Source organism: Oryctolagus cuniculus, chromosome 4 (assembly GCF_964237555.1).
Source record: "Oryctolagus cuniculus chromosome 4, mOryCun1.1, whole genome shotgun sequence".
Lineage (NCBI taxonomy): Eukaryota > Metazoa > Chordata > Mammalia > Lagomorpha > Leporidae > Oryctolagus > Oryctolagus cuniculus.
The window spans coordinates 79,681,658-79,705,928 of NC_091435.1; the positions used below are offsets into that span (position 1 = coordinate 79,681,658).

Genomic DNA, 24,271 nt, shown 5'->3' on the forward strand with positions numbered 1-24,271 from the left:
TTGAAAGAATTACAAAGAGAGGTAGAGACACACAGAGAGAGGTCTTCTATCTCCTGGTTCACTCCCTAAATGGCCACAATGGCCGGAGCTGAGATGATCCAAAGCCAGGAGCCAGGAACTTATTCTGGGTCTCCCATGTGTGTGCAGAGGCCCAAGCACTTGAGTCATCTTCTATTACTTTCACAGGCACATTAGCAGGGAGCTGGATAGGAAGTGGAGCAGCTGGGACTCGAACCTGTGCCCATATGGGATGCCAGTGCTGCAGGTCAGGGCTTTAACCCACTGTGTCATAGCACCAGCCCCAAAATTTATCTTTTAAACCATCTCTTTTTTTTTCTTTCATTGTTTTTTTTTTTTTTTTTGACAGGCAGAGTAGACAGTGAGAGAGAGAGAGAGATAGAGAGAAAGGTCTTCCTTTTACCATTGGTTCACCCTCTAATGGCTGCTGCGGCCGGTGCACCGTGCTGATCCGAAGCCAGGAGCCAGGTGTTTCTCCTGGTCTCCCATGCGAGTGCAGGGCCCAAGGACTTGGGCCATCTTCCACTGCACTCCCTGGCCACAGCAGAGAGCTGGCCTGGAAGAGGGGCAACCGGGACAGAATCCAACGCCCCGACTGGGACTAGAACCTGGTGTGCCAACGCCGCAGGCAGAGGATTAGTCTATTGAGTTGCGGCGCCGGCCTAAACCATCTCTTATCATCCTGTACACTACAAGTACTGGTACACTTATCCTCCCAATGTCTTCAAGCTGTAATACTAGGATCATCTTTAATTATTTTTAGATAATCACAAAATTCTGCCAACTGTCTCCTGATTTGGTATTGCCTCAATTCCTACATTCACAATCTCTAAAAATTAGCCAGCACCATTGTATAGAATTCTTGGCTCCTTTAACTAGTCTTAAGTCTAGCAATAAGCCATTATTGTAAACATAATTTTCCTTTTATAACTTTTTTCCCAAGAAATCTTTTACTTATGGAATACAAACTTCATATATTTCTTAATTACAACTTTAGAAACATGGTGATTCTTCCCGTTGTACCTACCTACCCATTCTCCCACCCCTCTTTCTCCTCCCTCTCCTATTCCCATTCTTATTTTTTTACTGATCTATTTCAATTAACTTTATACACATATGATCCTTGTAACTTTACACTGGCAAGGAACCGCTACCAAAATTAAAATTTGGAAGCAGAATCACAGATCTTCAATCCAACAGTCCCCTCCGCGTCTCTATGTCCTCTTTGGAGCCAACACCTAGACCTCCCGACTCCCTGGGCCTTTCAGGTTGCACGTAGGCAACTCCATCACCTACCAGGAAGCCCTCATCATGGTCACGGATTCTTCTTCCACTTTAAAACTAACCACACCTTCCGAAGCCACTGAACTGTTCTAGGGCAGTGCTCATTTGCCCGAGCCCTCTAAAAGAACACTCACTCTTCTGCCATTTAGACCTGTACAGTTGCCCAGACTACACCTTGCCAAAAGACCATGTACAAATCAGATCCATCTACTGTTATCTCGGAAAGTTTGACTACGAGAAGTCACTTCATATCTCACTAAGAAAAAGAGACGTTATATCCTGCTGGAATGGGTTATTTAAAGAAAATCTAGGCTCTGAAGAGGGATGGTTTGGTTCCAAAAAGCAAGTAACCTGGATATGTTAAGCTTAACTGTTGCACAAAGAGGTGCCCAGTAAATCTTTACAGAATGAATGAAAGAAAAGGTAAGTGTATGGACATACAGATCCACGCAAGAGAACTGAGAATCTAGAAATAAACCCTCACATTTACAGGCAGTCGATTTTCAAGAAGGTGGTCAAGAGAGTTCAAGAGAAAATCACAGTCTTCTCAACAGCTGACTCTGAAACAATCAATTGGATAGCCACATGCAAAACAAAAAACAAAACAAAAAAACACACAGGCGTTGTTGGGCCACTCTTTCACCACACACAAAAATTAACTCAGAAAGGATCAAAGACTTAAATGTAAGGGCTAAAATCACAAACTTCCTGGAAGAAAACATAGGAGTAAATGTTGTGACTGTGGATTAGACAATGGTTTAATAGCAATAACACCATGACACAAAATGCAAAAAAAAGTAAATAAATTGGACTTCACAATTAAAAACTTTTACATCAGAGAAAGCCATCAAGAAAGTGAAAAGATAACCCACAGATAAAATATTTGTAAACATACATGATAAGACTTTTATCCAAAACATATTGTGAACTCTTAGAATTCAAGAATGTAAATACAATTTTTAAAAAATGGGCCAAGAATCTGAATAGGTAATTCTCTACTGAAGACATAAAAATACTCAAAAGGAAACAAGAAAGGGTGCCCAGCATCATTCATCACTAGGGAATACAAATCAAAACCAAAATGAGATATACTTCCCACCTACTAGGATGGCAATAATAATAAAAAAAAAAGACACGACAATAACTAGTGTTGGCAAGGATGTAGAGAAAATGGAACTTTCAAATGTTTCTGGTAGGGCTGTGCACTAGTACAACTACCCTGGTCTGTTGGTGCTACAGAAGATTAAGTATGGAATCACCACAGGGCTCAGGAACTCCACTCCTAAGTACACATTCGTGAGTACACACACACAAGAAATGAAAATCTATGCCCACACAAACTTGCACAACATACTCACAGCTAGAAATATTTACGCACATCAAAAAATGGAATCGGGGCCAGCACTATGGTGCAGCGGGTTAATGCCTTGGCCTGAAGCACCAGCATCCCATATAGGTGCCGGTTCCAGACCTGTCTGCTCCACTTCCGATCTAGCTCTCTGCTGTGGCCTGGGAAAGCAGTGGAGAATGGCCCAAGTCCTTGGGCCCCTGTACCCACGTGGGAGACCTGGAGGAAACTCCTGGCTCCTGGCTTCAGATTGGCGCAGGTCCAGCCGTTGCAGCCAATTGAGGAGTGAACCATTGGATGGAAGACCTCTCTCTGCCTCCCCTCTCTCTGTGTAACTCTTTCAATTAAATAAATATATCTTTTAAAAAAAAAGGAATCAGAGTGTCAATAAACAGATGAATGGATGAATAAAATGTGGCTTAGCCATAAAATTGAAAATTAGAATAAAAGTAATAAAGATACATGCTACAATATTAATGAACACTGGAAACATTACGCTGAGTGAAAGAAGTCACTGACCAAACAAAGAAGCAAGCAAACAAGCAAAAACAACACACAAACCAACATACTGTATGATTCAACTTAGTGAAACATCCAGACAGGCATACTTTAGGGACAAAAGGTGAACTTCCTTGGGCTGGGAGGCTTGGGGGAAAGAGGAAGTAACTGCCAATGGGTATAAAATTTTTTGGGGGGTGAGGAAAATGTTCAACAATTGATTGTGGTAATGGTTGCACAATTTATTATACACTCTAAGTAGGTGAATTATATGACATGTGAATTATATCTGAATAAGGCTGTTATTAAAAAAATAAATGTTTGAGTGAAGTACAAAGCCTGGTTATATAATTATGTAATGCAGCTAAAGAAGCTAATTAGGGAGTCAAGCATTTAGTGAATATACTTAACCAGATCACACTTCAGAGAAGAAAACATTAAAAACATAAAAAGAAGACTGTGGATTAAAAGATTTCTTAAATGAGTTATTAAGCATTTGCTGCTTAAGGAAAGACTGCGTCCATTTCTACTGGCTGCTTCTTTTCTTAAACTTAAAGGTTAGCTCATCACATCAAAATGTGGTTTTTCTCTTTCATTTTTTTTTCTCTTTCTTCTTTTGCCACCAAAGTACTTGTTTCCAGCAATGCTCTGGCGTTGTGGCTGTATCCCGAGGGAACATTATGAAGTCCAGAATTTGGATTCAGATTGCCAAGTTCAAAAAAAAAAAAAAGATTTTATCTCACTCCTCAGCAAGAACCAGGCTCCAGGAGACTAGATAATAATTCAAAATGTCACTTCATTCACTTGTTTTTATTTTTTTTATTTTTGACAGGCAGAGTGGACAGTGAGAGAGAGACAGACAGAGAGAAAGGTCTTCCCTTTGCCATTGGTTCACCCTCCAGTGGCCGCCGTGGCCGGCACGCTGCGGCCAGCACACCGCGGCCGGCACACCGCGCTGATCCGATGGCAGGAGCCAGGTGCTTCTCCTGGTCTCCCATGGGGTGCAGGGCCCAAGGACTTGGGCCACCCTCCACTGCACTCCCTGGCCACAGCAGAGAGCTGGCCTGGAAGAGGGGCAACCGGGACAGAATCCTGCGCCCCGACCGGGACTAGAACCCGGTGTGCTGGCGCTGCAAGGCGGAGGATTAGCCTAGTGAGCTGCGGCGCCAGCCCAAAGCATCTTAACTTGTAACGAATTGATATATTGCTCCTTTTGTGGGACATTCAGGTTGCTTTTAATTTCTTGAGAGAATAAATGAAGACATGAAGAACTAAAATAACAACATTTTTTGAGGCTTAGATCTTTTTTTTTTTTTCCTTTTTCTTTAAAGGATTCTGAGTATTTCCATGGGACAGTTTCCCAGAAGTAGAAGTACTAGGTCAAATGGTATGAATGTCTTTAAGGTCCTGGAAATATATTGCCAAACTGCTTTTTTTTTTTTTTTTTTAAATTTGACAGAGTTAGACAGTGATAGAGAGACACAGAGAGAAAGGTCTTCCTTCCGTTGGTTCACCCCCCACCCCCCAGTGGCCGCTGCGGCAGGCACACCATGCTGATCCGAAGCCAGGAGCCAGGTGCTTCTCCTGGTCTCCCATGCGGGTGTAGGTGCTCAAGCACTTGGGCCATCCTCCACTGCCTTCCCGGGCCACAGCAGAGAGCTGGCCTGGAAGAGGAGCAGCTGGGACTAGAACCTGGCGCCCATATAGGATGCCAGCACCACAGGTGGAAGATTAACCAAGTGAGCCATGACACCGGTGCCAGCCAAACTGCTTTCCAAAAAAGTTTGCTATCAGTTTATACTCCCACCAGCAATATACTTGCCTGACTTTAGCACACCCTAGCAGTTAAATTCAAATTTTAATAATTAGTGAATAAAAAGCTGATCTATGCTTTCTAATTTGATTTGGATGTCAAAACAGTTCTGGCCTGCATGTAGGTATGCTACAGTCCCTCTCCAGGAATCTGCTTACAGAGGCACCTTAATTTCCCCCAAATGATGTCATTCAACTCAATTCTCAGTTTCTACAGCATATGCATGCACCTCCACCAGTTACCCAAAAACTGCACTTCAGGCCTAGCCATTGGCACAATCTTAGAGTGCTTGTTGCACTGGCACGGTCAAAGGGCCAGTCAGAAAAAGGGGCCCTTTTATAAGGAAGCCTGTCAGGGCCAAGAGCTCCAGGTCCATCCTTGGAACTACAGAGGGCCACAGAGATGGATCATGGTATCTTAGCTCTGAATACAACTGGCATCATTGATGTGGGCTATTATTATCAGGTAGATTTTGTAAGAAACTGTAAAAAACAAAACAAAACAAAAACAACCCATTTTCTTATTTGTTGTAGGAATTATACGCAGCCTAATATATCCCCTGCCACTCAGGGTCCCATATATGAAGTCCTGGGGGAAAGGTGGTTTAGAACAAACACTGGCTCCTTTCCAACGATCAGCATTATGGAACCCAGCTGCCCTTTTCAACTTGGTAGCCAGACAGCATCAAGCCGAGTCTGCAGCGTACTACATGTTGTGAAGGAGTTACCACAGTCCTTGTGGCGTGTGGTACGGGGACAGGGAAGGCAAACTGGAGCCTCACCCCTTTCTCCACTCTTGCAATCAATCCCACTGCGTTTGCATTTTCACGCCATTCTCTCTCACTTGAACACAGCAGGCCAGCATGGGAAAACCCAAACCGCAGGCTTTCTGCTGTTGCTGATCACCTACTTCAATTGGTTGTTCTCAGATGACACAGGGAGATTCTGCCATCTCTGTGGTAAACTCTCACTCCATCAGATTTCATCGAAAATCCACTGTGCTAGCATCTATTATTCGTTGCTTTATTCAAGAGTATTTCTGGAGAGCCTACTGTGTGCTAGGGATCCTCAGGAGCTCACAGCCCGGGGCTGTGGCTGAGTTGCTTCAGGACACTTATTCTGAGGGCCTTTGCCAGAAGGTGATGAGAGGCTGCGGGTCTTTGTAAAGAGGCAAATAGCACGATCCAGTCTTGGTTGCCAATAGCTGTGTCTGTCAGCAGTGCTAATCTCTGGCAAGGCGAGGTTGTAACTTGAGAAATAATCATGGGGATGTATGTTGAAAGGGCAATGAACTTTTAAAGCAAAACACTGGCAGATGAAAGAAGGAAGCAAGGCCTGTGTGTGTGTGCGTGCCAAAAGCTGTAGAGAGGGGATCTGGCCTTGGGCTGTGTGCTTGCCCAGAAGCAGGGGCTCCTGAGGACTCCCCAGATCGCTGCAAATCTTCCCTGCCTTCCAGCAAATCGCTGGAAATCTTCCCTGCCTAGTGCAGTCCTCAGCCGGGCCACCTCAGTGGGGCTGGGAGACCAAAGTTAAGAAAAAAAAGAAATGGGGTCTGTGCTGTGGTCTAGTAGGCTGAGCTTCCACACCTGTGCTGCTGGCATTCCGTATATAGGTGCAGGTTTGTGTCCCAGCTGCTCCTCTTCTGATCCAGCTCTTTGCTTAACGCCTGGGAAAGCAGTGGAAGATGGCCCAGGTGCTTGGGCCCCTGCACCCATGTGGGAGACCTGGAAGAAGCTCCTGGCTTTGGATTGGCTCAGCTCCAGCTGTTGCAGCCATTTGGGGAGTGGACCACTGGATGGAAGACCTCTCTTTCTGTCTCTCCCCCAGTGGTGTTCAGGGTGGAACCAGTGGCCACCACCAGGACAGAGGCCAACTTCAAGGAACACAAAGGTAACAGAGAACAGGCCAGAGAAAGGGGAAGGCACAAAGTCACTACCAGAAATTAACTCAGTGTTAATAAGTGAAATCTGGACATAGACTCTCCCTAGACAAATACCTAACATACTGGATGAAAAGTTACAGCATTAAACAAAAGAGCAAAAATAGCCAGCAAGCAACCAAAAGAATGGGCACAACTTCGTGCCATACATTTTAGAATGTGCTATCCAAGAGAAGGAAGGGATGACAGCACAATTCCCACCCTGTCCACACCCTGGAAAGTGCTGTCAGTGAATCCACAGACTCCTCAGAGCGCTCACCCACAGGCCCGGCTGGGAGGGAAACGCACACTTCTGACAGCAGTGTGACAGGAACAGAAGCTGTGTGGTGGCAGGGAGGTGGCCGAGCGGCAGATTCTGGGCCTGCAGGCCCCATCCGGAGCCCCACCGGGAGGACGGTCCAGAGCACCCTAGAGGAACGGGGCAGACTTCCTTCCAGAGGGGGAGGATGCCCTGACCAGGCAATTACAAAACCTCAGAACGAGAGAGGAGCCCATGTGTTTTTCTGATACCAAATTCACCTGCGGAGTTTAAAATTCAGAGTATAAGCAGCTGCACGGAGGAAAGTGCCCCTCCCGATCTCCTCCAGCTGCCTTGAAGGCCCCTTTCCCATGGGCAACAGCACTGCATTCCTGGTCTATGATTCCAGAGGTCCATTAGGCATAGAAAGCAAATACGCAGGTGAGCGTATGCTGATGGACTGCAACACCATCTTTCCGCCAGCCTGTTTTACGTCATGGCAGCATTTTTACATCAAGATCTTTCTTTATCAGCACGTACATTTTAATTACTGAGGCTCCATGATGTTTTAGCGTTTTCTAAGCTCTGCCTCCATGTCATCAGGGTGTTGAAAATGTGCAGAGCAGGAAGACTCCACCTTGAAACCATGGCTCAGAGAGGACAGTGACCAAATGGTGCCCAGCGTGGAAGTGCTGCCGGGCAGGGCCCTGGGATGTCTCTCTCACAGCAGACTGGTGACCTCCCAGCACGGCCAACACTTCAGCAAGGTGAAAAGGCATGGCAACAATATGAACAGGGCACGAGGAAAGAGAGAGAGAGAGAGAGAGAGAGAGAGAGAGAGAAAGAAAGAAGGAAGGAAGGAAGGAAGGAAGGAAAGAAGGAAAGAAGGAAAGAAGGAAAGAAAAGAAAGAAAGAAAGAAAGAAAGAAAGAAAGAAAGAAAGAAAGAAAGAAAGAAAGAAAGAAAGAAAGAAAGAAAGAAAGAAAGAAAGAGAAAAATAAGGCAGGAATTGCATCTGGGGGAAAGGCAACAATAAAGCAATGAGCAGGAAGGTCAGCATTCAGGAAGACAGAGGCAAGGAAAACCGTTATCCCCAAAACAGAGCGCCTAAGACATGGAACAAAGTATCCAAGGGTGGAATCCAAGAAACTTCCCTGAACACGGAAGGACAAAATCTGCGCGAGGGAACACTGTGCTCCACACAACTGGCAGTGAGCGCCCGAAACTGAGAAATTTCATGGCTTCAAAAATAATACTTCAGGGATCGAGACAAAAACCAAAGTTACCTACAAAGTGACAGGACAGTCAGCCTGGCTTCCTCCTCCACAGCAGCATCCACCCTGGGAAGACGAGGAAGCCACACTAGGAAGGTCTGCACCCACCTGAGACGTCCAGCCGGCGCCAGCATGCGGCCGAAGGGCTAGGAGACATCGCTACAGAGGACGCGACCTCCCTGAGCGACACGGCGGGGCCACACAGCAGGTGCCTGCATCCCATCTGAGCACCACCTGGGGTCCCGCCCGCTCTACTTCTGACCCAGCTCCCTGCTAATGCACCTGGGAAAGCAGTGGAAGGCAGCCCAAGTCCTTGGGTTCCTGAACCCACAAGGGAGACCCAGATGGAGAAACACATGTTGTCAGAAAATCAGCCAAATGAGAGATAAGTCAAAGTAAAGAACCCAGGGAGTGGACATTTGGCATAGCAGTTAAAAAACACTGCTTGGGACACCCACATTCCGTATCAGGGTGCCTGATATGTTCTCAATTCCAGCATTCCTGCTAATGCTCACCCTGGGAGGCAGCAGCTGATGGCTCAAGTCCTTAGGTCCCTGTACTCACTTGGGAGATCTGAACTGAGTTCCTGGCTCCTGGATGCAGCCTGACTCAGCCTTGCTGCAGCAGGTATTTGGGGAATGAACTAGTAGATGGGAGATTTGTCTGTGTGTCTTTTTCTCTCTCTCTCTTTCAAATAAATAAAAGAGAAAGAAAGAATGAACTCAGAAATGGAGAAAGTTATGTTTTTTTTTTTTTTTAAAGGCAGGGCCAGTGCTGTGGCCCATTTGATTAATCCTCCACCTGCGGCGCCAGCACCTCATATGGGCGCCAGGTTCTGGTCCTGGTTGCTCCTCTACCAGTCCAGCTCTCTGCTGTGGGCCGGGAAGGCAGTGGAGGATGGCTTGGGCTCTGCACCCACATGGGAGACCAGGAGGAAGCACCTGGCTCCTGGCTTCAGATCAGCGCAGCATGCTGGCCGTAGCAGCCATTTGGGGGGTGAACCAACGGAAGAAAGACCTTTCTCTCTCTCTCTCTCTCTCACTGTCTAACTCTGCCTGTCAAAAAAAAAAAAATAATAAAAAGCATCCCATAGTAAGCACTGACTAATAGTAAAAACTAAACAATTATGGTAATTATGGTCATAGAATATAAGTAAATGGTTATGAGTCATAATATTAAATTAATAACAATTTAAAAATGGGAGTCAGGGGAAAAAAGATGAAAGGAAGTGTGACAATACTAATTTCTTTAATAGAATTAAGAGGTATTGTCCAAATATCCTTAATAGAACTAATACTATTGCTTAAAACCAAAATACAGCTAAACTTAATTCTCACCTAAATTTTTCATAATCTCTTTCTTTTAGTAAATAATGTATCTGCTGTGGGAAACATTTTTGTTATACTTTCCTTACTTATATTGGATACATGCAATGGTTTTAATGAAAAGAACATGCTGATTCCCTCATGCATCCCCGTTTTCTTCCTTATGTACAGCCCTGGGAATAAGGTGCCCTGTGGAATGACGGTGCCACGATTAATAAGGTCACCTCTGCGGGCTGAACTTACAACGATCTCAAGCTTTACTCTTTGTATCTTTCCACACTGCCTGAACTCCTTATAAAGAACAGGAATTCATCTTTCAAAATTAAAAAAAAATCATATTCTGAACAAGAAACATTTAGCACTAGCACAAAGATAATTCTGAAATTGAACCAATTCCAATCTAAAACAATTTTCTTACTTTCTCTTACAGCGTTGGCCAATCTCAGGGAAACAGAAAGTACTTCTGGCCCGAAGGAAGACAAGGGTGATGGTGAAAGGCGGGAGGGAGGGCAGATTCACACAGCACCCGCATTCAACGAATGCACTGGCTTTTCTAAGGGACCCACAGACGATTCCATTTTCTTCTTTCCGGAATGCAGCCCCTGCTCACCTCCGGAAAGCAATTTAATGTGTTTCACATAACCACACCTAATGTTACTGAGCTGACAAAAGAAATGCGTCTGAGATGGAAATCAACAGCAAGTGACGGTGTTGGTCTATGGACTTATCTGAGGCTGGCATTTCTGAAACGTGTACTGAACTGTGAGAGTAATGCATGCTCTTTGTGCTAAAAGGACAGTGTTGGTTTTTTTTTTAAAGATGTATTTATTTATTTGAAAGTCAGAATTATACAGCGAGAGGAGAGGGAGAGAGGGAAAGAGGGAGTGAAGGAGAAAGGGAGGGAGAGAGAGAGAGAGAAAGAGGTCTTCCATCCACTGGTTCACTCCCCAGATGGCCGCAACAGCCAGAGCTGTACCATCTGAAGCCAGGAGCCAGGAGTTTCTTTCGGTTCTCCTATGTGGGTGCAGGGGCCCAAGGACTTGGCCTATCTTCTACTGCTTTCCCAGGCTATAGCAGAGAGCTGGATCAGGAGAGGAACAGCCGAGACTAGAACCCAGCGCCCATATGAGATGCCAGCGCTTCAGGCCAGGGCTTTAACCCACTGTGCCACAGCACCAGCCCCAAAAGGACAGTGTTACTAGGTGCATTCATGCTTAATTTTCACAACATTGAAAGGAAAATTAAGGTAAATACACAAGATGTCAGGTACAATGACCCTTTCTGTGTCATCACTGGTAAGAAATGTGCAGTCAGAATTAAAGCTGTTCCCTTAAGAGGGCAAAACTCCTGGAAATGTGCACTAGGGTCCAATCCAGTGACATCCCACTGCAGTCGATCTACTCCAGCTCTACCATACACACTCACCCAGAGGAAAAGCAGACACAAGACCGAGTCGGTGCGGGCAGCTCCACCCAGCGTCTCAGCACGTGTCTGCGGCACCACAGCGGGTCAGCCTCGGACCCTGGCCCCTCCCCGCACCGACTGTGATTTACTCTCCACAAACACAGTCTCCAAACGCCAGTCACCTGCTGCATGTGGCATTCAAGTGATGGCCGAGGGATCGCTCATGACATGGGAGGAGAAGGCAGCTCTAAGAAAGCTGGGCTTTCTGGGAGTTGATTCCAGGTCATATGGTGATGTCTGAGCAAAGTGTGTACGTTTGTGTGTGTGTGTGTGTGTGTGTGTGGAGGGCGATCTCACTGCTGCACAAGCGACCTTGAAGAGATCCAGTCACAAGGAACAAGGACCGACACAGCGCGTCCTCACTGAACTCTGGGGGCAGGGAGATGCCATGTTTCACGCCAGGGCATGGAACGGGGGGCTTCCGAGGTGTTACGCAGCACAGCGGGCTCTGCTGCCCTCACTTTCCAGCCTTCTGGGTGAAACGGCTTTCCTCCTTGTTGCTGGGGCCACTTGGGAAGAGAGCCGGAAAGCACTCTAATGCCTGGTAAGGACACAGGACAATCAGGGCGGGGAAGTAGCTTGAAGGCACGAGAGAAGCTGGTGCCTCGATGGATACAAGCAGAGCTCGCTCCAGGCTCTGAGCTCCTTCAGAGCCCACACACCGAGGACAGAGCCCAGCTACGTAATTCAGTGTCCACGAGAGGAAGAAACCCAAGGGCTCCTGTTTTCAGCCATGGCCCTGTATGCTCCATGGCTTTACACAGCCTGGCTTTTAAACTGCTTCCTCCCTGTTCTAAACTGCCAGCTGTCCAAGCGCCTGCCACCAGTAGCTGCCTGTTCCACTTAATCGAGACTCCCATGCGGAAAACACCAGAGAGGCCCAGGGGCCTCCGGAGGCTGGAGCCCGTGAGGGCTTTATAAATACTCACTTTTCACCGCCCTGTTTCCCCGTGGGGTCTGCTCTCTCAAAGTCTAATAATCTCTGAACCACAGCAAAATACAGACCTGAAGCAAGTGGCACATGCTTCCCGCCCTTCTCAGGATCATACACAAGGCAAAGATGAAAATGCTAAGACTAGATGTCCTCCAGGAGGACGCAGGGAGCCAACCCTAACTCGTGGAAACCTGCTCCACTCTGTGTTACATTAACACTCTAACAACAAATTCCACCTCATTATCCTGATTGTTCGCAGACAGCAAGTGTTTTAGGCCGGACTCTCGAAATGCGAAATGTGAATGGTTTACATCTATTTCACCAGCAGGACCACATTCTAAGTATTTCTCTTAAAAAAAAAAAATAGAAACGATCATTGAATCATGATGTCTTTACTTACTTTTTGCTAATTTATACTAACAACCCGTACACACTCTGGATAAAAATCCAATTTATTAGAATCTGTTTTAAAACTTTATTAAGTTTTGTTTTAATAAACTTCCAAAAATTCTTTTATGGAAGGTTTATCAACAGGTGGCACCTAATCAGTCACCTGAAAAATACAAGCTAACAAATACAAGCTGACAAGGCTGAGATTAGACTCATACTCATTTGACATGGAAAAGCCAATAATCAGAGGATTTCATTTAAGCAAACTAGGAAACACTCCTGCTGGCAATGCTATTTCTGTGAACCACGTATGCAGGGAGGGGAGACTGGGCAAGGCCAAGTGTAACTCCTACAGGGTGGTGAAAGCAGGCCATCTATGCGGAAGGGCCTCTGTTTAAGAGAAAGGAACTACAAGGATTATTTTTAACTAGGAAATTCTTAGTTGTTAGAGTTGGAAAGGATCTAAGAGATCAAGTTTAATCCAACATTTGATGTATTTGAGGTCTGGAGAAGGTAAAGCAATTTGCCAAGCTTACACAGAGCGTGGCATACAACAAATTACCATTTCTATCTAAGACATGGTGGTCACTCTCTAAGAATATTAATTACTGCTCTCTACATAACCAGAATAGAATTAAACTCGTTGCAAACAGTATTTCAAATGTTTGGAACGTAAAGTGTTTGCTGCCAATATGACAACAGGCTAACATTTAGCATATCAAGAATACAAATTGTTTTTCAAAAATCAAGACCCTAAAAGGCAAATGAGCAAAGGGCATAGACAACTTACCAAAAAATGAACACAGTTAATAAGCAAACATATGGAACTATATTTAATTTCACAATCAGTAAATAGCAAATAAACAAGAGTCCCTATAATTTTACATGATTAACTTGGTGAATATTTAAAAGTGTTATCCAAATGTTGGCATTATGCTGAACCCACCAGCGGACTCACATTTTGCAGATGAACACAATTCTTTGACAATTCAATCTGGTAGTATTTTTAAAAGTTAAAATAATATTCATATGCTTTGAATTAGTAATTACATGGGAACATTTATGCTAACGGTATGAGCCAAAGAATAAAAAGTGTATCAACAAAGATGCTAAGGGCATAAACAAAGATTAAGAAGTATATATATAACCGGAGTTACTGGCTAAACATCCTCCACACAGGGAGACCGAGACGCATCTCCCTGAAGGAGATATTCTGCAGTGACGCAAGAGCGTCAGCGAAGTTCCTGGCATCCTGGAAAGCAGAGCAATCGGAGACGCCTGGGTCTCCTCGGAAAGGACCCAGCAGACCATCTGAATATGCCACCCTGGGCCAGCGCGGGCCAACTCTGAGCATCAAAAAGAGTTACGAGAATGGACCAAATCACATCACCTATGTTAAAATCCATGAGTTTGTGATGATAAAACCAAAGAACAAAAGCTGTTCTCCCTTGGCCATGCTCTGATTTTTGCTTTTTTTGGGGGGAGGATGTGTGTATTGGGGGATTATAGTGTATCTTATGTATGTGGGTGGTGTATGATGTGTAAGTGTGGGGTGTGGTATATGTTGTGTATATGTGGTTTGTGTATGTGTGGTATGTTATGTGTATGTGTGTGTGCAATATATATAGTGTGTATGTGATACATATGTGTGATGTGTGATGTGTGTGTGTGTGTGTGTGTGTGAGAGAGAGAGACATCCCTCAGTATCAGTGGCTGCCTGAGATAGAAAAATTTCATTCCTGGTTTTACATGAGAAACATGTGTAAAGAAAGGTAAAACACTAGCCCTTATTTTCTTTCAAATTACAGAATAACTTTAATTATTCTCTCATTTTTCCCCTCAAAACTCATTTTTTATTTAATGAAGGAAGGCTAGCTGAAGCCAGTCTAACTTGGTGACAGAGAGATGTCAGACCAATGAGATGTGTTGTTTTCAGATTTAAACTAAATGCTGAACTTTTTAAAAATTAAACATTTTTATTAATTACCTACTTAGAATAGTGTATTTTTTTAAAATATTTTATTTATTTGAAAGGCAGAGTTACAGAGAGGCAGAGAGAGAGAGAGAGAGAGAGAGAGAGAGAGAGGTCTTCATCCACTGGTTCACTCCCCAGATGTCCGCAACGGCCAGAGCTGAGTCCATCAGAAGCCAGGGGCCAGGAGCTTATTCTGGGTCTCCCCCACAGGTTCAGGACCCAAGCACTTGGACCATCTGCTGCTGCTTTTCCAGGCCATAGTAGAGAGCTGGATCGGAAGAGGAGCAGCCGGGACTCAAACCAGCACCATATGGGATGCCAGTGCCACAGGTGGAGGCTTAGCCCACTGTGCCACAGCACTGGCCCACACTGAACCTTTATAAAGTACAATAAGGGGTGGCTGATATGGCACAAAGGTTTAAGCTCCTGGCTATTCCACTTCCTATTGAGATTCCTGCTAATGTGCCTGGGAAGACAGTGGAAGATGGCCCAAATATTTGGGGCCCTGCACCCACATGGGAGACCTGGATGAAGCTTCTGGCTCCTGGCTTCGGTATGGCCCAGTCCTAGATGTTGCAGGCATTTGGGGAAGTGAGCCAGCGGATGGAAGACCTCTCTCACTTTGTCTCTCCCCCTCACTGTCACTCTTCCATTCAAATAAATAATCTTAAAAAGAGAGAGAGAGAGAGAGAGAAGGAAAAAGAAAACATTTTACGTGGGAAAAAATCCCACAAAGTTACACTGGTCTTCTTTAGGGAATTCTGGGAGACTAACACAATATTCTGAAACTGGTAAAGCAGGGGAAGAATCAAGGTTAGACAAAAGAACAGAACATGTCTGCTCCAGGAAATGGGGCACCTGTCTGAGCAGAGGGGCCGGGGTGGAGGACAGACTCATTCTCCACCGCACTGGACTCTTCTTCCATGTGAGAAACAAGCTCCAGGGCCCGGCATTTGGCCTAGGGGTTAGGACGGCGTCCCCTCGCCCTCATTTCACACGGGGGCACCTGAGTCAACACGCAGCTCTGGGCTCTGACTCGGGCTTCCTGCGATGATGACCAGGTTCTTCCAGCCACGTGGGAGACCTGGAAAAAGTCCCTGGCTCCTGGCTGCTAGCCATTGCAGGAATTTGGAGAGTGAACTAGCAGAGGGGAGCACCCACGCTCTCTCTCTCTCTCTCAAATAGAAACAAAACAAAAACTCTTAAGTATCAGTATAAAGATTATGTAACAAAATGGAAAATGATTGTATTAAAAAAAAACTCAGAATTCAAATGCTTGCCACTCTAATTATAACTATGCATACGTGTGTATGTACACAGAGCAGGTCTGGAAGGAAACAGAAGTGAAATGCTGACCGGAAGTGCAGGATGTGGGGGCATCCTTCTCCTTCTAGTAACTAGATCCCTGTTACATTTAGATCATTCTTCTTCCAATACATAACGTGAAGGCGGCCCCGGAGCGGAGAACACGGTTCTGTCTGCGGCCCAGACTGCTGGGGCAGCCCGGCCACTGCCAAGGCACCAAGCACCATGCGGGGCTAAGTGGACTCTGGAGCAAGAGACCCAGGATGGGCGAGCGAGGCCCCCGGGGCTGCTCACACAGATGCTGCAGCACACATGCCTGCCCCTCCGCCCGCCCTGAGCCGGGGGTGGCGGCAGTGCCGCGCTCACTGAGTAGGAGGCAGGGGGACATGGCAAGAGCCTGTCGACAGCACATAAAAGACGCGCACTGAAAACACGGCTCGCAGGAGGAGTGAAGCTTGTCAAAGTGCTGCAGGGGCTGGGAAAGTGAAGAGAAGAGAAGGAGCAATTATAACCCGAACCTAACAATTCCTCAGCTAAATTTAACCAGAGAGGTGGAATCCATCTGTAGCTTGAAAACGATAGGCAAATGAATGCTCAGGTACACAAGGACCCGACCCACACGGAATCCTAAGTGGTCACTGTGAAGTATACACACGCATCTTCTCATCAGTCAGCTCCACACATGACCGTGTTTCAGCTGTGAGCCCCCCAAATAAATAAATGGTCCCAGGGCAAAATAAAGACATGCCATGCTCGGGGAAAAAGCTTTTATTTCTTGTTATAAGATAAATGAAAATCAATTAGAATTTATTAATGTCAAACTTTTCCAGAAATGCTACTTTAGAGTTTTTCAGCTATGAATAACGAAAATCAAGTATTAACTTCATTTACTTGTTTTTTAATTGTGCCAATAATCTAGAGTATATTCTCGCTTTCTCGCTCTCTCTCTCTCTCACATAACACACACAGATACACACATGGTGTAAGGTTTGTGGGTTTTTTCCTGTTTTATTTGAAAGGCAGAGAGACAAAGAGGCAGAGGGGGAGCTTCTATCTGCTGGTTCACTCACCAAATGTCTGCAACAGATGAGGTGGGATCGGTATGAAACCAGTGCCCACGTGGGGCAGGGACCTGACCACTAGAGCCATCACCACTGTCTCCCAGAAGCTGGAGTTAGAAGCGAAGATGGGACTGGAAGCCAGGTACTCTGACACAAACTTGGGTCTTCAAGCAGCGACTTACCTGCTGTGCCACACACCTGATCCTGTATTTATCTTTTCAAGGTTGAAGTAGAGTTATTTATTCAAAGTTTTAATTCTCAGCTAATAGATGAGAGTACTTCAAAAAGTTCATGGAAAATGCATTCTGAAAAAGTTACGCACGGATTTCAACATTTTTTGACTAAAATAAGCTTATTCTCTAATTCCATTTTCCGCACACTTTGAAGTGCTCTGTCTCTCTTTAAATGTACTAAGTTGAAAGGCAGAGAGAAAGAGAGAGAGAGGGAGAGACAGAGACAGAGTTCTTTCATCTGCTGGTACACTCCTCAAATGCCTGAGACAATCAGGGCTGGGCCAGACTGACGCAAAGAGCTGGGAACTCCATTCTGGGCTTCCACATGGGTGGCAGGAGCCAAGCACTTAGGCCCTCTTCTGCTGCCTTCCCAGGAGCCTCAGCAGGGAGCTGGATCAGAAGCAGAGTAGCTAGGACTCCAACCTGGCATGCTGGTAGAACACGTGGTGGCTTAACCACTGTGCCACACACTGGCCCTGAAGCACTCTCTTATTCACTGTACTATATTCACAAATGAGTCTAAAATATAGTTCCTAAAATCCTAACATCCATTATTTTAAAATATAACTCATAGAAACATGGATCTCAGGGTGGTAGCAAAATTATTTCTTGCTCATAGGATCAAGAATGATTTTTTTCTTCTTTATGTGAGTATTAGTTGATTTTTTTCAATGTGTGTTACTTTATATTAAAAAAAAGTCTTTTCTCTCTCACACACACACACAATCACAACTTAACAACCAGCAGGTCGTAAATAAAAATGTGAGAGGGAGCACGTGGCAGAGGTTAAGATGCGGCTTGGGACACCTGCATCCCACATCAGAGCGTAGTTTCAAGTCCCAGCTCTGCTCCCAAGTCCAGCTTGCTGCTTGTGCACACAGTGGGAGGCAGCAGGTTATGACTCAGGCAGGTGGGTCCTTGCCACCCATGTGGGAGACCTGGATTGAGTTCTCAGCTTCCAGCTCTGGCATAGCCCAGCCCTGGCCATTGTAGGTATCTGGGGAGTGAAACAGCAAATGGGAGATATCTTTGTCTCTCTACTTTCCCTTAAAAGTGTATGAATTTTCAAATTAAAAAAAAATTAAAATAGGTACAATTTCCATCAAAACTATGTACACACCTGATTAATAATCATTTTAGCAAAACAAGTACATATAGTTCAAAAATCTAACTTGAAAACAGCTTTTGGACGCATTTATGCAAGTATACCTTACATGAATGAGGACTTTGCTGGGAGGAAAATGACACCATGTACAAGGTCATTACTGGGATGATAATCATGTATTATTATTTAGGGTTAAACTAATTTATATTTTTGTTTATCAATTCCAACCTCAAAAATATAAAGCAGGGGTAGGCATTTGGCCTAGCAGTTAGGAGGCCAACGAAGAACCCATGTCCTGTATCAGAGGACCTTGGTTTGATGCCCACTTCTGGCTCCTGACTCCAGCTTCCTGCTAATGCAGACTCCAGGAGGCAGCCATGGTGGCTCAAGAGAGGGGGGACAGGGCGGCAGGAAGGGTTCCTGGCACCCACGTGGGAGACCTGGCTTGGGTTTCTGGCTCCTGGCTCCCAAGGTTGTTGCAGACACATAAGAGGGAGCGAACCAATGAAAAGAAGCACTTTTTTTTCTCTCCATGTTTCTCTCTCTCAAAAAGCAAAGCAAAACAAAACAACAACAATAAAAACAATCAAACAAAAAACACTGTAATAGAAATATAAAGCTGGGGCCAGCGCTGTGGCGTAGCAGATTAAAGCTCTGGCCTGCAGCACCGGCACCCCACATGGGCGGTGGTTCGAGTCCCAGCTGCTCCTCTTCAGATCCAATGCCCTGATAATGCACCTGGGAAAGCAGTGGAGGATGGCTTAAGTTCTTGGGTCCCTGTACCCACATGGGAGACCTGGAAGAAGCTCCTGGCTCCTGGCTTTGGATCAGTTCAACTCCAGCTGTTGCAGCTACTTGGGGAGTGAACCAGTGGATGGAAGACCTCTCTCTCTCTGTCTCTACCTCTCTCTATAACTGTGTTTCAAATAAATAAAATAATTAAAAATATATATATAAAGTAGATTAGTCACTCACATCAAGTATTATAGTATCACTACACTGTCTTGCCAAGCAGATGGACGCACCGAATATTCTACTACCCAGGACTTCAGCTACATCCAAACCCTTTGTGGCAGACATTGCTAGGTGCTTAGCCAACAGAAGATGTTAGGACACCACATACCCTACGAATACCCAAGCTTCCTTGGGATCCTGCAGCTCCAGGAAGCCATGTGGCGTGGTCCTGACCAATGAGAAGTAAACTGAGATTTTAGAAAGCCTTGTGGTGTACCCACTCTCTGCCTGGAATGTGACTGTGGCACCACATAAGTCATCACAGTCATCTTAAACCATGGGACCACAAGCACAAAGACCAGAGCAATTGCTTCTTATCTAGGAAAAATAAGTCCCTATTTGGTAAACCACAGTAGTCAGATTTCTGGCATGGATAGCCAATGCAATCCTAGTCATCCTTTTTTTCAGAAGGGAAACCTGAAGGGAATTTGGGTAGACTTAGAGATCAAATAGTCACATCAGAGTGTAGGACTAGGTAAAGTTTTTAAAAAGAACCCAGGGCGGGGGTGTGTCTGCATTTAGCCTAGTGGTTAAAATGCCCAAGGCTGGCAGGCACTGCGGCTCACTAGGCTAATCCTCCGCCTGCAGCGCCGGCACCCAGGGTTCTAGTCCCGGTCGGGGCGCCAGATTCTGTCCCGGTTGCCCCTCTTCCAGGCCAGCTCTCTGCTGTGGCCAGGAAGTGCAGTGGAGGATGGCCCAAGTGCTTGGCCCTGCAGCCGCATGGGAGACCAGGAGGATGCGCCTGGTTCCTGGCTTACGATCAGCATGGAGCGCCTGCCATAGTGGCCATTTGGGGGGTGAATCAATGGAAAAAAGGAAGACCTTTCTCTGTCTCTCTCTCTCACTGTCTAACTCTGCCTGTCAAAACAACAGCAACAACAACAACAACAAAAAAAAACAAAAAACAAAAGTGCCCAAGGCTGACACTGGAGTACGTGGGTTCAGAACCTGCATTCCAGCTCCCGCTGCTGCAGACCCTGGCAGGGAGCAATGATGGCTCAACCAGCTGGGTTCCTGCCACTCATACTGGGATGACATCTTTTTTTTTTTTTTTTTTTAAAGATTTATTTATTTATTTACTTGAAAGTCAGAGTTACACAGAGAGTGGAGAGGCAGAGAGAGAGAGAGGTCTTCCATCCTATGGTTCACTCCCCAACTGGCCGCAATGGCCAGAGTTGCGCCAATCCGAAGCCAGGAGCCAGCAGTTTATTCCAGGTCTCCCACGCAGATGCAGGGGCCCAAGGACCTGCGCCGTCTTCTACTGCTTTCCCAGGCCATAGCAGAGACCTGGATCAGGAGAGGAGCAGCCGAGACTAGAACTGGTGCCCATATGGGATGCCGGTGCTTCAGGCCACGGCGTTAACCCACTGAGCCACAGCGCCGGCCCCAAGGGAGGACATCTTGATTTTTTTTAATTTTCTTTTTTTTATTTTTCATTTTATCAGAAAGGCAGAGACAGAGAGATAGGCAGGCACAGATCTATTCATTCCTCAAATGCCTGCAACTGGAGCTGGGCCAGACTGAAGCCAGGATCCTGGAATTCAATCCGAGTCTCCCACCTGCGTGGCAGGGACTCAAGTACTCGAGCACGAATCTGCTATGTTCCAGGATGTGTATCAGCAGGAAGCTGGACGGGAAGCAGAGCCAGGACTTGAACCAGGCACGCCTTTTTGGGATGTGGGCTTCCCAAACTGCATCTTAACTGCTATACTCAATGCCAGCCCCCAGGGCAGACCTGACTGAGTGCCTGCCTCCTGGTTTTGGCCTGGCCCAGTCCCAGCCATTGTGGGTAATTGAGCAGTGAACCAGCAGATGGGAGCTCTCTCTTCTCTGTTTCTCTCAAATAAGTAAATAAAAAAAGAAGCTATTCCAATTATTCTTTCCAGCCGTGAAAATCAATGGCATCATTAAAAAGGAAAACGGTGAATATTCGGTATAATCATTTCTTTCAGTGAACAATTTTTCTGAATCATCTATAAAACACAGTTCATATCTTTAAAAATCACTAGTATTTTATGTCCAAACAAATTTAAAAATCTGCTTTCTTTTGCAAGTTTGACATGTGGAATTCATGAGCATCTTTTAAAAACATCTTTTTGGAGCCAAGAATGTGGCAACTCCATGCCAGGTCATGATCTACCACATGCAAATGCAGCATTGAGTGAAAGTGTTAAACTATTAAAAATCGCTGTGGCCCTTTAATAAATCATTTTCCTTTTAACAGTGCTGTACGCAGGACTACCCATTCCTCCACACAGATTACTCTAAGGGAAAAGTTCCGCCCATGCTATACTGTAACCATCCCAGCAAACCAGCCGCAGAGCTACGATGAAGATGTTCTATACAGGAGGCAGCCTCCAGGGAGCCACCTCCGTCCCCTGAGTCAAGGACTGTGAAGAACCCCTTGGCTGTGAGCCCCAAGAAAGTTTAATAAAGGGTGGTGTGGTTACCAACTTGCTTCTCCAAAGAGCAAACAGCAGAAGTGACGGAGCAGAGGGCACACAGCAGCTTCCTCCAGTCCCTGCTCTGGGGAGGCCGCCGCCGTGCCAGCAGCCCTGTGCAGACCCCCCGCCACTGGCCGCCTTCCGCAGGCTGCAGCCCCCGCAGCCCCCACTTCGCTACCCCCCATGGCTGACATCGTAGATCTCTGTTTTAGGGTCTTAGGCCACACGGTTATGGAGTAATTTTTATATAGCAGATAGATAACAACTATTATTACTATAAAAAATGACAGTGCAACCCTTCATCAGGACCTTATTTCCCACATCAACTCTCCTGTAGGCAGGCTGTAAACTGCATTATTCTTTAATGATTTTGGGCGTCTGCTCACTCCCTGGAAGCCACGACCAGTCTGATCACCACAAGCACGATGTATAGCATTAATTCCTGCAGTTCTGTCCTTACTTTAGCAAAGATTCAGCAAGTAGTATATAAAGGCTGGAAGATGACTTCAGCCTAAATTGCCACATACGCTTTTTTTTCTTTTCTTGTAAGTCAATAAGGAAACAACATGGTCTACCTCCAAAAGTCTATAAGAACAAGCTGTCTATTTGATTCCTGACAGTCTATGCAAGGTGCTAATCTGCCATTATTTATAGGCTCTGGATTCCTTTCAGAACAGCTGTCACTAATAGAGCAACTCTGGAATTCAAAACACTTTCTTCAACTCCACTGCCTCCTGGAACTATGAGTCACGCTCTGCAGGCCACAGCTGCGGGAGAAGCTGCAGACGAAGTGCGCCTGCCGAAGGCTGGAAGGAGGCCGCCCGCCACTCAGAACACCAAGGCGGCAGCTGCGCGTGGCCTGGTCTCCCGCTGTCCAGGAGCCTACCATCGGGCTGCAGGCCTCCTCGGAGTGCTTCTTGCCCAAAGTCCTAACTGCTCTCCGGCGCCCAGGGCTGGCAGATGGGAACCCACGTATGCTCCCAGGACACATGCTGGCCTCCGTCCTGGAGAGAAGGGGAAGGGAGGACACATTCCTTTTTGACGGGGAAGTATCTGATACTCCACTGCCTGGGCTTTGGAAATGCACAGCTTTGAGCCGTCTCAGCTGAGCTCAAATGCCCTAGAGGAGAAGCCCAGGGGCAGGACCAACTGGAGCCTGGGCAGTGAGCACTACACAGAGTCTTGGACCAGGGAATGCAGACGGGGCAAGGGGACGCAAGAGGAAAAAGAGAAATGGAGAACGTGAGCAAAACTGGAGAGGCAAGAAAAATGCAGAGGAAAAAGGCAAGACGGAAGGAAGAGAAAGGGCTAGAGAGATTTTAAAGTAAAACAGGAATTCAACTAGGAGGTTCTTTAAAGGATAAAAACGCAGAGAGGCAGAGAAATCATGTTCTCTGAAGGCGAAGAGGCGGAGAATGCAAAAAGCAATGGTGAACAAGGCAAAGGGAGCCTGCAGGTTCCTGACCACAACAAGTTCTCTTGAGAACAGAGAAGAGCAGGTCTGGGGTAAAATGATGTTGAGAGACTGAGACGAGTTGCTATGTCTGTAGGGGAACTGAGGGGAGAGGTTCAGGGGAGCAGCTGGTGCTGAAATTCAGAAGGACGTGGCCCAGAGGCGAGTGTGTGGGCGCTGGAGCCAAGGGCAAGGTGCGGTGAGCGCATGCGAGCGGCGGCAGAGGGGAAGAAAAGGCAATGGTAAGGGCCCAAGTCCAGGGAGCAGCAACACTGGAAGGAGAGAGCCTGGGAAAGAATCTCAGAATGGAGCAGGGTCCTAAGAACAGGAGAGATGGGAGTGGGAGAGTGAAAGGGCTCCCCCTGAAGGGCAGTGGGGGAAGTGCTGTCCTCAGGGAGGCTTGGGAGAGGGATCCAGAGAGCACGGTGTCCTCTCCCCTTCTGATTCCCTTTAACTTAGCCTTTCGGGCAAAATGTCATGTGGTATCTGCTTCAAGTCACCTGGGTCTGACTACGTCGGTGTCTTAGGTGCTTTGTCAGTGCAGTGCCTGCCACCCAGTGGGAACTCAGAAGGTGCTTGCAGGGTTTGCTGGAGGGCAGCTGGGAAGAATGCATCAGCAGAAGGCTTACAGGATATCAGCTGTAACCTGTACCCAGGGATCTGCTCACAGGGACCACTCACAGCTGTGCAAAGATCTACCTGCAGGCACAGTTACAACTTGCACATTTTAAAACCACCTGCATATTAAAAAAGAATCACCTGTTAAAAATCAGAATCCATCCACATAACAGAGTACTAGAAATCTTCCAAATAATAACAAAACTATACAAAATCCACACCCTCAGCGCAACTAAGACAGCCTATTATAGGCTCAAACCACATGTAAGTAGAAAGTCAACACCAAATTCTAGCACAGCTATTTCTTGAGCTCCCATTGTAATCCTTTATGCTATGGGTGTAGGGAATCTTTTTTGTGCCAAGGGCCATTGGGATATTAAAAACACAATTCACGGGCTATACAAAATTATCAGCTTACAAAATTAGTCTGCTATAGATTTATTCAATTTTGAGTCTTGCCTGTAGTTGCCTTGGCAGGGCCAGAATAAATGATTTTGCCGGTCTAATATGGCCCATAGGGTCAGAGTTCCCCACCCCAAT

General features: G+C 46.1%; 1 protein-coding gene and 1 long non-coding RNA gene across 2 annotated transcripts in view; one reads left to right on the top strand and one right to left on the bottom strand.

The window, feature by feature from the left end:
* Window positions 1-24,271, bottom strand: part of HACD2 (3-hydroxyacyl-CoA dehydratase 2) — a 98,927-nt gene that overhangs the window by 36,902 nt on the left and 37,754 nt on the right. The gene's annotated exons all lie outside the window — the stretch shown is intronic.
* LOC138849298 (uncharacterized) lies at window positions 8,269-10,437 on the top strand. The gene is made up of 2 exons (XR_011387939.1): window positions 8,269-9,037; window positions 10,166-10,437. It is a non-coding gene; the product is annotated as an uncharacterized lncRNA (long non-coding RNA).